Source organism: Jaculus jaculus, unplaced genomic scaffold, assembly GCF_020740685.1.
Source record: "Jaculus jaculus isolate mJacJac1 unplaced genomic scaffold, mJacJac1.mat.Y.cur mat_scaffold_42_1_1262500_arrow_ctg1, whole genome shotgun sequence".
NCBI classification, from domain to species: Eukaryota; Metazoa; Chordata; class Mammalia; order Rodentia; family Dipodidae; genus Jaculus; species Jaculus jaculus.
In genome coordinates, this window is record NW_025423496.1 from 651,224 (window position 1) to 666,072 (window position 14,849).

At 39.8% G+C, this 14,849-nt stretch overlaps 1 pseudogene; it reads right to left on the reverse strand.

Moving 5' to 3' along the window:
• Positions 1 to 6,896: 6,896 nt before the first annotated feature.
• LOC123457385 lies at positions 6,897 to 12,237 on the reverse strand (annotated as a pseudogene).
• Positions 12,238 to 14,849: the final 2,612 nt, after the last annotated feature.

Consider the following 14,849-nt stretch of genomic DNA (forward strand, 5'->3'; position numbering starts at 1 on the left):
TGTCCTGTTTTTATCACAATGCCCCACTGTGATACCACAATACCACACTGTGACATAAAGCCCAACTGTGATTTCACAAAGCCCCACTGTGATGTCACATTACTCTAATATGACACCATAATTCCCCACTGTGATAACACAGTGTTCCCCTGTGGCATCACAATACCCTACTGCCATAGCACAATCCCCAAGTCTGACATCACAGTGAATCACTATCTCATGACAATGCTCAACTATGACATCACAATTCTCCAATGTGACATTATAATACACAACTTCTTGATCATAATGCTCACTATACCCCATAGCGATATCACAATGCCCCAATGTGACAGTATAAAACTCACATTCTTGATTGTAATGCTCTACAGCAATATCACAATACCACACTGTGGCATCACAATGCCCCAGTGTGATATCACAATGTTCCACTGGGACACCACAATGCCACACTGTGATATGTCAATACCCGTCTCTCACATCATAATGCTCCACTGTGATATCACAATATCCACTGTCACAATTGCCTACTTGTCACATCATAATGTCCCACTGGGATACCACAATACCCCATTGTGACATCACAATGCTCCACTGTGATAAAGCAATACTGCACTGTGGCATCAGTATACCCTACTATCACATCGCAATGTACAGTTGTGACAACACAATGCCTCACTCTCTCATCACAATACACTATTGTGACATCACAATTCCTTACTGTAATATAACAATACTCCACTGTGACATCAGTATACCCCACTGCCTCATGACAATGTCCCACTATTACATCAAAATTCCCATCTGTCATATCAAAATGCCCAGTGTTGCATTACGATGCCACATTGTCACATCACATTGCCCAACTGTGGCATCACAATATCCCACTCTCTCACACTGCTGGCAGAAAATACCTAATCAAGAGCAGCTTGAGGGAGGAAAGGGTTTGTTTGGCTTCCAGACTCAAGGGAAAAATTGTGATGGCAGAGGGAAATGATAGTATGAGGATGGTGTGGACAGTGCCACCAGGCCAATATCAGGTGGACAACTGAAGCATGAGAGCTCACCAAACAAGGGGCAGCTGGGTATAACACCCATATGCCTGTCCCCAACAATACATCATCTCAAGGAGGACCCAATTCCCAAATTTTCATCAGATGAGGACCTAGAAATCTGAAAATATAAGTTGATGGGGACACCTGAATCAAACCACCACATTCTGCCCCTGACCCCCTAAACAGATAACCATACATAATGTAACATGCAATGTATTCAGTCCAACTTTAAAAGTTACCAAAGTTTTTATCAATCTTAATGATATTCAAGCATCCCCACAATCCATGGTCATGTAACTAAGCCATAATAATAATAATAATTAATAATAATAATAACAATAATAATAATAATAATATAACAAATGGAACAGAATAGACATTCACACTGCAAAACATGGCATTGGGCATATCAAAGTATACACAGTTTAAAACAAACATGACAAACATAAAATTCTGTAGGTCCAAGTCTGACAACTCTAGTCTCCAAGTTCAAAAATTCTAACCAGTGATAGCTTATGGGAGTTCCAATTCTGCCCCTCCAGTTAGGCTACTCACAGTCCTGGAAAACATCCAGTGCTGGAAGCTCTCCTTGGCCACCATCCCATAGCTGCGGCATCTCCATTGGGTCTCCATGGCCCAATATTCATTCTCATGGCTCCATTGGGTCTTCACACAGGTAATCCAATAAGCCTGCTTCATAATGCCCGTGGCCAGTTCCAAAAAACAAAACTGTATTGCAAGTTCAATGACCCTCTCTTTCCTGCATTTGTCATACCCCATAGTGCCAGGTGCACTACCAACTTATTAATCAAGGAGGGAATAAAGCAGACTCTGAAAAGCAAGACAATCCTTCAGCATTCCTATCCCTTCAAAAGACTCTGCACTCTTCATGTTGTCCCAATGCAGGTCAGCTGACCCAATCTCAATAGTTATAATCTCTGATATAATTGCAACTGAACAGGCAGTAGTTTCAGCCAAAAGATTGCACTTCCTTCTGTGCCATATCCCTCTGCTCACACCTGGCCATTTCTATGCAATGCAATCCCACATAAATTCTCAGGACATGAGTATAACAGTAAGCCTCTCACACTGCTTCTGGAGTCCAGTCTAGGCAAAGCTCTTTCTCATAAGCCAAGCCTTATAAACCAAATCTCACAGTCCATAGGTCTGACTGCATTCATGTCTTTCAAATGTGATTGGAATGGTTCATCAAACTGTACTTACAGCACTGCAAGGCATCTTTTAGATCAAGGTTTCATACCTTTCCACATTCCTCTCTTAAATTAGTTCAAATAACCAAAGTCATAATCAGGTTTCTAGCAACACGACTTCATTTTCTGTGCCAATTTTACATTTGCAGCTAGCTTCACATTGTTGGCAGAAAACACCTGACCAAGAGCGGATTGTGGGAGGAAAAGGTTGGTTTGTCTTACAGAATTGAGGAAAAACTCCATGATGGCAGGCAAAGCAATGGCATGAACAGAGTGTGGACAACAGCAGGAGGAGCATGTGGGAAATGCTGGCAAGCAGAAGCTGGCTTTAATATCCCCCAACAATAAGCATGACCCCAACAATATGTCATCTACAGGAAGCTCTAGTTCAAAACTTGTTGCCTGCTGTGAACTTAGCATTCAGAACACATGTTTATGTGGTTACCTGAATCAAGCCACCACAATAACCAAATAATCTTCAGATCACTTATTTCTTTATTAAGGACACGAGGTGGTATTATTAATAAAGATGCTTGAAATACAAATGAAAATTCCATATTTATTCTGCTATATTGCAACATGATATATTTTCTTCTCATTTTGTCTAATTTTATTTAAAGTTTTTAAAGATGTAATCAAGTTAATTTCAATATAAAACTATGCCCAATCTGAAGTATAACTTTCCACAACCTTTCCAATTACTCATAAGCATATGACCACATGTGTTTTGTCTGTTTGATTTTTTTTTTTTGACTCATGGAACTGTATTATAATGTGCTTTTATTTGAGATTTTTCTCACAGGCATACCTATAAGATAATCTTAGGCATAGTTCTTTCTTTAGTCAGTTTCAGTTTTGCATGCACATGTATTATTGATATGGAATATTAGGGGCTGGAGACATGGCTTAATGTGCTGAGCTAAATACAGGCACTGTGTCATAATGCCTATCTGAAGAAAGTACCTTGTAGACAGAAAAGCAGGACAGACCCCACTCTATTTCAAAACAGACCAGCCACATGTGACCAGAGGCTTTGAGTAGTTTTAGAAGTAATGAAATGAAGTATTAAGGAAAACTAGGTATAGAGTCTGTAAGTTCATATAACTCAAGTGTATTGTTGTGAGATGGGGGTGTTACTAAAGAGGTGTGGTCTGGGGTCAAGGTCAATTGTTTCAAACACAAGATATCCTAGACTCTATTGTATAAGGATCCAGAAGCCAGATGTGATACAGGAGTAATATGAAAACATGGAGGCAAAGTGTTCACAGAGGTGGAAGAGAGAATCAGAGGCCAAAGGGAATGAGTCCACTTGGATCCTACACACATTTAATTAGACACAGGGGCAGAAAAGTTAGGTACAAGCAGTTAGGTCCACTCCAAGAAGGAAAGATGAGAAGTTCTGATGTATTGGCTACTTGTTTCTTTTCAAGGAAGTAAATATTTTCTTGTATAATAGGAGAATATTAATATGGAACACTGGCACAGCATTTGCTATATTTTAGGGATGACATTGCTTGCCTTCTCTGTTAAAAATATGGAAGTAAAAAAATATGGGAGGAAAACAAGAAGGAATGTTTTTAAACTAGATTTCTAGTTCTTACTGGGTCCTCTGGAATTTGGAAAGAGTTGTACCCAGAAGTGTTATTAGGGTGGGATTATAGCAGCAAAGTGAAGGCAGTGGACCATTTGATATGTAGGTAATGTATTAATGATGGTGAGCTTTAAGGGGCACAGAGGAAGTGATTGGAAGGTGTCTATGCATACAGTAAAAGAGACTGTCAGGAAGACATGAGAGAATTACTACAGAAATAGAGTCTCCTGGTGATGATGAATATCTAGCTTTGACATCATGTGATGCAGAGGTGAAGAGACATGTTTGTGGGAGGGATTAGTCCTAAGAGTCTCTTCAGAAGATGGGCCACCACTGCATCTTCACTTCAGAGGCTTTACTCATGATGTGGGGTTGCCGAGTAAAATCCTGACCTGATGGAAGTGTGAGCATCCTTAGCACTCACAAAGCTGGATACACATAAGAGGATAGCCAGCCCACAGATGGTCACAGTGGAAGCTGTGCAAACTCTGGGTCTCTGGATTCCCTACTTCAATGAAGCAAGTGATCTGTCCTGCTCTTTCCATTTCTAGATATCCAGACTATAACGAATGGTTGTAAAGGTCAAGCTCTCAATGTTGCACCAAGTCCTCTAACTGGGATTCTAGACAGGTTTACTTAAAATTAAATGTAATATTTCTGTGAACCAAATTTAATATTGTTGATATAAATAATGTTGGGGGAAGTATTTTGATGGAAAGACTATAGAAGCTTGAGAACCATGTAGGCGCATGTTCAAATCTAAATTGTGTCCCTTATAAGCCATTTAACATTGAAAAGGACATCATACATTTTCCCCATACCACGACATCCATTCATTAAATTCCTTCTCATAAAATAGTAGAATATAAATAGGGAACACTGGGTAGCATTTGTGTCTTTTATGGATGGCTTTGCTGCTTTCTTTGTTAAAATATGGAATAGAAAAAAAATAGATGGGAAGAAAATAGGCAGCAAAACAAAGTAATTGTTTTAGCAATTGGACTACTTGGAAATGAGGTTTGCAAGGAGAAGAGTGGTGCTCCAAGAGCTGCTGCCAAGACAGAGGTGGGAGGATGAGTAACAGGCCCAGGGAAGAATGAAGGGAGAGGCATTGAGGAGATGATTGTGCAGAGGAAGCTAAACATACATATATATTTCAAATCATGACAACTCATTTGGGAGAGTGAAATTGAAGCAGGGACATTACAAGGTATTGAGGCTGGAGTTCCCATGCAAAAAAAGAGAGGTATGGTCATTATATAGAGTAGTATTCAAAATCAGAGTGACCCAGGCAAGAAGGGAAAATTGGGTGCAAAGTTGAGAGTGAGGCAGGTTTGAAGATACAGGGCTCTGCAGTCAAGACAGGGAAGGCCAAGTAATGCCAGCTAGAATTCAATGGAACTAATATAATGAACTGAATGAGGACAGGGTGTGAGCCTAAGTAAATTTGCTGGTAATTGTTCTAAACATTAGGACTGGAACATGGCTTCTAAATTATCTTTGCCAAGTGAGAGATTATATTCATCACTATTGTCCTTGGATTTCACCCCATCAGAGCCCCATGAGTTTCAGGCTGTTGTCACAGCTTTGGAGATCCAAGAGGGAGTGGAAACATTGCTGAGGCTGCTCCCACCTCACAGTACAAAGCATGAGTGGAGAAAGCTTTAAAATCCTGTGGTCCACAGGTTGCACATCCCAGAGACTGTATAAGGAGGTGCAGTGACAGAGCCTTGCAGGGAAGGAAGTAGTGGGATAATTTATAGAATGAGGACTATGACCTGGCAAGGGACCAGGAGAACTTAGTGCTATAAGAGCACTAGCGTTACCATGGTGTAGTCTACTGTGTAATTCTTGGTGGCCTGATGCTTGTTTTAGTTATGTGCCTTTATTAGAGAAACAATTTCTCTCTCCCTCTCTCTCTCTCTCTCTCTCTCTCTCTCTCTCTCTCTCTCTCTCTCTCTGTGTGTGTGTGTGTGTGTGTATTACTAGGGATTGAACCTAGGGCTTCATGTGTGTTAGGCTAGTACTGCACCACTGAGCAACATCTGCTGCCTTTTAAATACCTCTTAATTTTGATATAGAGTCTTGCTAATATATCCAGACTGGATCTTAATGTGATCTATACCCCTTGCAGGACTTGAACTTATGATCCTCCTGCATCAGACTCACAAGGAGTTGGGCTTTCAGGCCTTGGTATTAATATAATCTCTTCAGGAGAAGATAACTAATCTATCCCCAGAGTGCATCACATTCCTTTCTCTGCGTATGGTGGGGCATGAAATACCACAAGTTGCACATGCATTTTCAGATAGGTTCCAAATGTGAGGCAAAACCCTTTTGTCAAGTATTGATTATGAAACTGACATGAGTGAATAACAGGAAAGTTTCAGTGGATAAATGGAAGAATCAAACCTGAGCCTATAGAGTGCACAGGTAACTACCTTTAACCACCGAGCAATCTCCCCATTTCAAGAAACATCTTTTAAAAATTGAAATAATTTATTATAGTAACAAAAGTATAATATATGGCAAATTGATGTATTTGAGTTATTTTAAAGTACTGAAAGTTTCCCACTAACAGATTTCAATTTATGCTACCTTTGAAAAGAAACAATTAAGAGGCAATGCACGTTCAGATTCCTACAGAGTTGCTTGTCTGACTAACAGTATGCAACACATACTCTAGTGCAGTCATTTGGTTTATTCCTCCACATTTTGAGAGTGCCACAGAACATATACTCACAGGACAAATGGGTTGGCCACTCTCACATCCTGTGGTTAAGAAAATGAAATAGAGGCTGCAGGGATGGCTTAGTGGTTAAGGTGCTTTCCTGCAAATCCAAGGGACCAAGGTTCAATTCCCCGGACTATAAGTGAGATGCACAAGGTGGCATTTGCATCTGGAGTTCGCTTTCAGAGGCTGGAGGCTGTGGCACACCCATTCTCTCTGTCTCCCTTAAATAAATTAATAAAAATATTTTTAAAAAGAAAATAAAATAGAGATGTTAAATGAAAGGAGGTGATGAGCTGACACAGAGGTCAGAAGGACAATCCAAAGGCACTGATGGTAAGGTCCATGGTCTTGGTCGCCCATTGCACAGAGCGCAACCCATCAGGAGTGTCTGTCCCAGAAGCAGGAACTTGCTGTGTGTAATCCACCTCCATTCTTTTGCACATAGGTCACAATGTATTTAAATGGTTGCCCCAGCTTGGTGAGTTGGCCTAATGTTCATTCTACATTTGTGGGCCACTGATAGACGTTGCTGTGCTGGACAGCTTTACCACTGGCAGCACTTTTTACAACCTTCTTTACAGGCCTGCACACTTCTTTCAACCAGGAAATCTGTCTCCTCAGCAACCTAGTGGCCTCCCTTCTGCCTCCAGCTGCTACCTTTGCTGCCTTTTGGTTGCTATTCCTTGTTTTTTCTATTGAGATTTCCCTGTCTCTCCTTAGCCATGGAATTTTGGGTTGAATTGTATGTATCCTGAATGAGACATGGATCTTTTTGTGAATCCTGTGGACACTTGGATTTGTTGGTATTCTTGTTGTTGAGCAGATAATTAAGCTAGCTTGGAATAGATAAGTTTCATCTCACACTTTGTGATCTGTGCTTCCAGCATCTGTTAGACTTTGCATATATTCTGAGTGCACACCATATCTTCTTTCTGGGACATGGACAGTGGGTTACCTGTTATTTACATTCTTTAAGGTTTTTTTTGTTTGTTTGTTTGTTTTTGTATTCTGTTCTGATCAGATTAATGCATGCTCAATCCAGAGATAAGCCCAAGAGTCTTTAAACAAATTCTTAGGGTTACTTTATCTCAGCTTTTTCTTTCCTGGCACTTTCTGATTTTCTAAGGCTGTAAGTTTGACTCCAATAGTCAGAAATTTGGAGCTTTATTTAACCTTCTCTAGCACAAACTTTTGTGATTACAACTGCTTCTGGGCTCAAGTTGTGTGAGGACAGAAAAGGAAAGAGTGAAAGGAGGGAAAAGCATTGCAATCCTTTGCTTGGAGAATTTTTTCTTTCTTAGTGAGTTCAAACCACCTTTTGTGGATTTTTGCTATTACTACCATAGTATTTCTTGCAGACTATGGAATAAGAAATAAACAAAAGCTAGTTGATAGCTTCACATTCTTAGAACATTCCAAGTTCCTCTTCTACTCTGTGCTGCTCCTCCTTTCCCCTCTTGTGTGCTTGAAGTGCCCATGTCCAGGCTGCATACTGGGTGGGGAGGGGGATGGAGTGATGTCACTTTACACTCCATGCTCTTTCTATGATCGGACTACTCTTATTGAATGTTCTGACAGTTGTTCCTCACATCCCATACCCCTTTAATGTTTGTACTTGTATCAGGAGACCAAGAGTACTACACCTCATGTTCCCAGCACCAGATTGCAAACATCTCTCACAGTAAGTAAAAATAAGTTTAAGGACCATAACTGGTACAAGAGATGTTTTTACCTTTGTTTTTATACTTTTCAGTGTTCTTCAATTATTTTTATCAATTGTGACCTTTACTGTATAAACATATTGCATATTAGTCATATTTCCCACAGGTAAAATATTTTATTTATCTAGTAATGTATGTTTCAAGGTCTCTTGTGACTGCAAGTGAATGCCTGTATGGCTCCATGGGACTGGGGCACTGAACCTGGGCCAGTAGGCTTTGCAAGCAATGGCTTTAACCACTGAGAAGTCTTTCAAGCCCATTTTCCATTTGGATTTTTGCTGCTGGCTATTCAGTGTATCCATTCCTCATGTGTTTGAGCTATTTATCTTTATTAGGTATATGACTTGAAGTTTTGCTTCCATTAAGAATATTGCTTTTGGGGGGCTGGAGAGATGGCTTAGTGGTTAAGCACTTGCCTGTGAAGCCTAAGGACCCTGGTTCGAGGCTCGGTTCCCCAGGTCCCACGTTAGCCAGATGCACAAGGGGGCGCATGTATCTGGAGTTCGTTTGCAGAGGCTGGAAGCCCTGGCGCGCCCATTCTCTCTCTCTCCCTCTATCTGTCTTTCTTTCTGTGTCTGTTGCTCTCAAATAAATAAATTAATTAAAAAAAAGGGGGGGCTGGAGAGATGGCTTAGCAGTTAAATGCTTGCCTGTGAAGCCTAAGGACCCTGGTTCAAGGCTCAATTCCCCAGGACCCACATTAGCCAGATGCACAAGGGGGTGCATGAGTCTGGAGTTGGTTTGCAGTGACTAGAAGCCCTGGCATGCCCACTCCCCCCCCCTCTCTGCCTGTCGCTCTCAAATAAATAAATAAATAAAATAAAACCAAAAAAAATTTAAAAAAAAAAAAAGAATATTGCTTTCGGGACTCTCTACCCACTCCTCCCATCCACATAGCCAGCGCTGTTTGTACTTCCTTCTCTTAATCTAATAAAGTCTCTCTAAATGTTAAAAGAAAAATTAAATATTGCCTTTTAACTATGATGGCAATTTCTAATCATTGTACAGAAGCTCTTTAGTGGAGCAAAATCCCATTAGGTTGTTTTTAAATTTTGTTTTGTTTTGTTTTACGTTTTTGCTTTTGTTGTACTTTTTGTCCAATCTCTAAAACAATCATTGTCCACATACCCAAAACTTCACAAATGTTTTCTTCTCGTAATTATGCAGTTTCCATTCTTATGTTTCAGGCTTTAATTAATTTTTTAAAAAAGGTCTTGCTGTAGCTCAGGCTGACCTGAAATTTACCATGTAGTATCATCCTGGCTTCATGCTGACGTCAGTCATCCTACCTCTGTCTCTCAAGTGCAGGAATAAAAGATATGTGCCACTACACCTTGCTCTAATTGATTTTAAGTTGTGTTTTATATATGGGGTGAGTTCAGGACCAATTTTATTCTTTTACATGTAGATACATCCTGTGTGTAAAACCATTCATTGAAAACACAGCAGTTTTCTGACATGTGTCCTTGGCAACTTGGTTGAGAATAATTTGGCAATGAATGAGTGAATTTACTCTTGGTATCTCTATTTTCTTCCATTGGTCCATGAACTGAGTGTTCCTATGCAGGTACCATAATGTGCTACTATAGATTTCTTTTTCTCTCTATTGTTGTTTGGTTGGCTTTGTTTTGGGAGACAAGATCTCACATTGCCCCAGTTGGCCTCACTATGTGACTGAGGATGGCCCCTTAAAGTCTTTATCTTCCTGCCTGTGCCTCCCAAGTGCTGGGATGACTCATGAGTGCTGATCTGCCAGGCTGGAATTTTTGTATTTTCTTATTTTGTTGTTTATTGACAACTTCCATGATTGTAAACAATATTCCATGGTAATTCCCTCCCCCCCCACTTTCCCCTTTGAAAGCCCATTCTCCATCATATCCCCTCCCCCATCGCTCTCCTTATATCCCCTCCCCCTCTCAATCAATCTCTGTTTGATTTTGATGTCATGATCTTTTCTTCCTATTATTATAGTCTTGTGTAAGTAGTGTCAGGAACTGTGAAGTCATGGATATCCAGACCATTTTGTGTCTGGAAGAGCACATTGTAAGGAGTCCTACCCTTCATTTGTCTCTTACATTCTTCCCCTTACCTCTTCTGCAATGGACCCTGATCCTTGGAAGGTGTGATAGAGATATTTCAGTGCTGAACACTCCTCTGTCACTTCGTCTCAGCAACATGTTGCCTCCTGAGTCATCCCCATGTCACTGCCATCTGAAAAGAAGGTTCTCTAATCCAAAGTGAGAGTTGCATGAATATATGGATATGAACATTAAGAAAAGTGCTTACTGGGCAGTTTGGTGAGCATAATGTAGACATTTAACAAGACAGCAGCAGAAGTTACAAAGCTAGGTCTCATGACTACCCCTGTTGTAGGTTTTCAGTATCAGGGATGTATTCCCTCCCTTGGAGCAGGCTTCCAGTCAAATTAAAGGGTGGTTGGTTCCCCCACAACATAAATGCCACTATTGCCTCCATTGGCTCATTTGGCATGGCTGGCCAAATATAAGGCTTGCTGTGTCCAATGTTGATTATGTTCATTGGTGATTTCTCTTTCCCATTGAAGTGCATGTACAGAAAGCTTCTTCCAGCTTTCTGTCAGCTGGCTTACATGGAGGAGGTTTCCAGCTCAGCTCTAGGATGATAGCTCAGTGACCTTGCAGCCCAAGTATGTGGAGTCCTCAGCAATAGGGTCTTAACATCTATTCCTGGTGGGAAACCAAGGGCCTTGGCAATGGCTTATAATGTTTTAGGGGCATCATAGACCTTCATGGCCAATAACTCACTGGAAGGTATCTCATCCCTGGCACTGAAAATTTTCTACTAAAAAATGTATGGCTCCTGAGTGTTCCACTTAAACTTTCTGTATAATTTAAATCAGGAAGTAGTGTGATTCCCCTAGCTGGTTCTTATTCACAATCACTTTGGCTATTTCACATGTCTTATGGTTCTATGGTTTTCTTTGATTATTTTTGTTTGTTTTTAATCTTATTTTACTTTTTCTCAATTTTTAAAACATTTTCCATGATTATAAAAAATATCCCATGGTAATTCTCTCCCTCCCCCCCTTTTTTCCCTTTGAAATTCCATTCCCCATCATATCCCCTCCCCATCTCAATAAGTCTCTCTTTTATTTTGATGTTGTGATCTTTCCCTCCTCTTATGATGGTCTTGTGTAGGTAGTGTCAGGCCCTATGAGGTCATGGATATCGAGGCCATTTTGTGTCTTGAGGGATTGTTTGATTTTTTGAGGGTAAGGTTTTCCTCTAGCCCAGGCTGACCTGCAATGTATGGTGGCATTGAACTCATGGTGATCTGCCTACCTCAGTCTCCCAAGTGTAGGTTTAAAGATATGCATGAGCTACCAGACTGGACAAAGTTAAATTTTTATTTATTTATTTTATCTTTATTTATTTATTTCAGAGTGACATTCAAACTACCATAGTACTTTGTGGGTATTATGCTATGAGCAAGTTTTGTTTTGGCACAAGGTTTTGTGTGAACATATTCCATTGGTTTTCTTTACTTTATATGTATAAGTAGAATTGTTGGGTGATATGTTAACTATACTCCATTAGTCAGACTCAGTTGCTGGATGAACTTCCAATCCAAAGTTATGGGAGGAATGGGGTTTATTTGAAGCCTACTGATCAACAGCAAGTTCTAGAATTGAAGAAGCTGGTCCCTTTCACAGATGCATACAGTGAGAAAAGCAACCACCACCAAAAGCAAGCACACTCCAGGTACCCCCAGACAGAACTGAAGCACTCTGCATATCTTAGGTTGCAATTCCAAATCTGCCCCTGCACCCTGGACCTTAGGATCCACCCACACAGTGACAGCAAGTAACACCACATATACTAAGTATTTTGAAGATCTCCTTGTTTTCCAAAGCAGAATATGAAGTTCTCAATTACCTTACATCCATGTTAACTTGTTACTGTTAACAGTTTCTTAAATTATTGTCTAAGTGGATTTACCTCCCTCATCATTCTCCAGTTTTATAAGGTGGCATGTCATGGTGTTAATTGAATCCCATAAATTATGATATATTTTTAGCCACCTAGAAGCATTTTCTACTTTTTCTTTGGAGTTGGAGTTTTCATCCACTGCCTGTTTTTTTTTTTTTCACTGTTAGTCTCTAAATACTTATGATTTGCCAGTCTGTCATTATTGATTCCTAATTTCATTTTAATGCATTTGGAGAACATGTATTATTATTTCCATCTTATAAAATTAATGGATGTTTGGTTAAGATCTAACACATACCCTGTAGGTGGGACTGTTACATGTGAACTTGAGAAGTGTGTGCATTCTGCTAATAGTGGACACAATGCTTTGCAGGCATCTATTCGATCTAGTGCTCAACACTGTTGGACTGTTATCTAGCTCTTCTGTCCATTATGTAAAGACTGAAGTTTTTTATCTATGACTACTGAATTGCCTCATTTCTCCTTTATGTCTTTACTTGTTTTGCAAAACAAATTAAACAAAACTCAGGTCCTCACGTTAATTTAAGCGAGGAAAGAAACCCAAAGCAATAGTTGGGGAGAAGCCACAGAAGTGGAAGAGCCAAGCATAGTGGTACAAGCTGGCCATTTCAGTGCTTTGGAGGTTAACGTAAGAGGATCAGGATTTCAAGGCTAGCCTAAGCTACCAAGAGCAACCCTACTTATCAAAGAATGGTAGGAGAGTGTCCAAAATAGTACTTACTCTGAAGAAGGCACTGTTTCCCAGTTCCCTGCTTCATATAGACAGCCGGGATTCTCTGTACTCCTATTTTGGCCATACAAGTCAGCCTCTTATCTCTTTTGTATTGCTTCTTTTAGTTACATTTTCTATATATCACTTCATCCTGTTTATAAATCACCCAGATAGCTTAACCTGAAGAAAATAATTTTAAGACACCCAGCCATTTTCATTATAATAAAAGAAGACCCCATCTAGATTAAAGTTCAATACAGAGCCATATAAACAACAATGAAGATGTAGTGTTATTAAATATTTCTGATATTTGTTCCAACCCTATGCAAACTGACAAATTCCACTTTTTGTGCTTGCTTACATTGCAAAATAGGATTATGGGGAATGCTGGGGACTTTCCCTGACCATTGCAAAAGGGTGTGGTTTTGTTTCCTGATCTTTGTACAGGAATGTGGTTTTTGCCTATAATAACTCACTGTAAAGGTAGGACAGGGCTGCTCTTCTCCTCAGTCATCTGTTGTGAGGTAACAGTCACTGGCCAGCTAATAAGGACTCTCCTTTAAAATTCTTATTCAGGTGGTCTTGAATCTGATTTCTAGTCTTGTACTCACTACATTTACCAAGCTTCTTTTCTTTGCAGGATCTTCATAAATTTACATCATTTTTTTCTAAACCATGTCTAGCACTAACCCATGTTTGGATTTCCACACTTAAAATAATGGTTGTTTGTTAGCATGGTTATGTATTGGAAACACATTTTCAATGCAACTTAGTATATTGTAAAGACAAAACAAACATCCCCTTTTTATGACCACTTGTAATGAACAATTTTTTTCGTTATTAAGGGAATTAACTCCTAATAATATGCTGCTGGTGATAAGATGTGGCTCAGAGCTCAAGAACTTACAAAATGGGCAGTGGGAAGTGTAAATGCCTTAGTGTTTAAGGTGCTTGCCTGTGAAGCTTAAGGACTCAGATTCAATTCCCTAGTACACATATAAGCCAAATACACAAGGTGGCACATGAATCTGGAATTCATTGCAGTGGTTGCAAACCACTTTGTGTCCAGCTTAACATGGGGGATCAAACTGGGGTTGACAGGCTTGCATGCAAGGTTTTTTAATTTTTTCATATATTTTTATTTGTATGCATTTATTAGAAGGAGAGAGAGAGAAAGAGAATGGGCCTGCCAGGGCCTCTAAGCTACTGCAAACAAACACAAGATGTATGTGCCAACCTATGCCTCTAGCTTATATGGGATCTGGAGAATCAAACCTGGGTCCTTAGGCTTCACAGGCAAGTAACTTAACCACTAAGGCATTTATTGAGCTGCATACAAGCATTTTAACCACTACATATTTCTCCAATGTCTAAATACTTTTAATGTCATACAAGAGTCACTCAAATCTTTTTACTATGTATGGAATATATTGTTGCCTCATCTGTGCCTGCATAATTATTAATATGAATGTCAATTAATTAAGAAAATAAGAATATATAATCTGTAGAGGCACAAAAACAAGGGATGGAGATATGTCTCAGTGGTTAAAAACATTTGCTTGCAAGACCTAACAGTCTGAGTTGGATACCACAGTGTCCATGTAAAATCAGGTGCACCAAATGGCACTTGTACTTGGAGTCATTTGCAGCAGCAAGAGACCCTAGTGTACCCATTCCCTCTCTCTGTTTACAAATAAATTATAAAAAAAAATTGTAAACTGAGGAAGATATTCAGGTTTTTTCATCAAATACCAGCAAATTAAAAAAACTTGCTGAGCCAGGCATGGTGGTGCATACCTTTAATCCCAGCTCTCGGGAAGCAGAGGTAGGAGGATC